This window comes from Haplochromis burtoni, unplaced genomic scaffold (assembly GCF_018398535.1).
Source record: "Haplochromis burtoni strain Fernald_Lab_line unplaced genomic scaffold, NCSU_Asbu1 Contig_581, whole genome shotgun sequence".
Lineage (NCBI taxonomy): Eukaryota > Metazoa > Chordata > Actinopteri > Cichliformes > Cichlidae > Haplochromis > Haplochromis burtoni.
Window position 1 is genome coordinate 147,487 of NW_024582942.1, and position 1,845 is coordinate 149,331.

General features: G+C 35.5%; 1 long non-coding RNA gene across 2 annotated transcripts in view; it reads right to left on the minus strand.

Moving 5' to 3' along the window:
• Positions 1–8: 8 nt before the first annotated feature.
• LOC121812413 overlaps positions 9–1,845 on the minus strand; it is a 13,180-nt gene continuing 11,343 nt past the window's right edge. Inside the window, exons 3-4 of one of the 2 annotated variants that reach the window (XR_006053046.1) lie at positions 792–1,143; positions 9–209 (exon numbers count right to left, since the gene is read on the minus strand). This is a non-coding gene — a long non-coding RNA (uncharacterized LOC121812413). Of the gene's footprint in view, positions 210–791; positions 1,832–1,845 lie in introns of both variants that reach the window. The other variant, XR_006053045.1, reaches the window with a different exon arrangement.

Consider the following 1,845-nt stretch of genomic DNA (forward strand, 5'->3'; position numbering starts at 1 on the left):
TCTAGAAAGACAAGAAAGCACAGAAGCTGCTGTGAGTACAGCTCAGCAACAGTTGCGTTACTAGATAAGGTGTCTGTGTTGTGCAGGTGCTCTGAAGTTACCATAGTAATAGTAGTCATAATAAGAAGATAAGTTATAATAAGAAGTGTCGTTATTCGCTGAGAATTCATACATGTCTTCATGGTGCAAGTTTTCCTTTTCAATGATTCCTGGTGATGAAAATTAAGCAGAAACAATAAATTCATGTGACCTGATGGAAGGTGAGCTAAAAACAAACTACAAACTGCTCTACAAGCCTGGCATTTTAGTTTTTAGTTTTTGATGTTCATGGTTTCATGCACCAAACATTAATGTAGTGGTATGAAGTAGTTTGACAGAGCAAGTGTCTCCAGGACAATTACTCCAGCAAATTCTTAACAGATCTCTAAATTTCTTTTTAAACAATCTTTTTAAAAACTTATGAAACTGTAACTGCAGTAATGCAACAAACATCTTCTGACGTCCAGTAAAGTCACGATGGATCAATCAGCTGGTCGACCTCTGTGGAGCAAGTTTGCTTTTTTAGGATTGTTGACATGAATCCATCAGTTAGCAAAATGATTTGCAATTTTAATATTTAAAGTTTCAAAGCAGCTGCAGCCGTTTATAAGAAATAATGCAGAAAACATCCTGACTGCCAAAAAAAGAACAGGCGTGATCATTCTCTCAATCAGCATCACATCTTTCATGTAAAACAGCTTAAACCTGCAGCAGATTAGGATTAAAGGATGTTCTGGTTCCAGTTCACTCACCACAGCAGACTAACATCATCAGAGACAGCCAGAGACAGATGGACAGCAAGGCATTCATCCTGAACGACAGACACAAACTCACTGAGAGAGCTTCACAACTTCAACAAGATGACAAAGGTTTATTTTCAGCACTTTTTCACTTCCTCATCAGCTCAGTCGGTCTGCTTTTTACATGCAGACAGACTGAATATACTTCCAAGGAGTATTAGGGAAACATATTATTAATCATTTCGAGAATAAAGGCAAAATTTCAAGATTTCAGTTGTTGTTTCAAGACCCTTCTATACCCTCTGAGTGAGTGAAATGGTTTCTTTTAGCTGATAAACACAGTGTGTTGATGAGTATAAGGACGCTGAAAAGAAAAAGACAGAAAAACACAAATTCAGAAGAGGAGATGCACACAAAGAAAAAAAAAGAGGACGTGGTATATCATAATACAGTTAATACATTTGTTTCACTGACCCATCCTAACAAGGCATTTCATAGAGATTACAGCAAACATGTTACGTTTCAACTTTAATTGTAAAATTTCAATTTTATTCTCAAAACGATCGAAAATATTTTTTATTTTCTTAATGTAGCAATAATACTCCGGTGTAATCTCCAAAAGTGGGTTCTGTTCATCTGGACATTTTCAGTGGGAGAAACATTTCGTCACTCATCCAGGTGACTCTGCTGACTACAGGTTTCCCCAACCTTATAAACAGTACTTTTTCTATATTTATGTAAATATATTTCTGTATAGCTTTTTTTTTAATTTCATATTTCTGTATAGTTTTCATATTTATATTCTCTTCATAGCTTGTACACCCACTACAGCCTGTACATACTTATAATTATTGCATATTCATAACATACCTTCATACCGTGTACATTTTAACATACCCATAATAGACCCATATTTTGTACCCTCATACCTATAACAGACCCATTTCTGTAATATCGTATTTACCGCACTATAAGGTGCACATAAAATCCTTAAATCTTCACAAAAATCGACAGTGCGCCTTATGTATGAATTTTGGTTTGTGCTTACTGACCTCGAACTGATGTT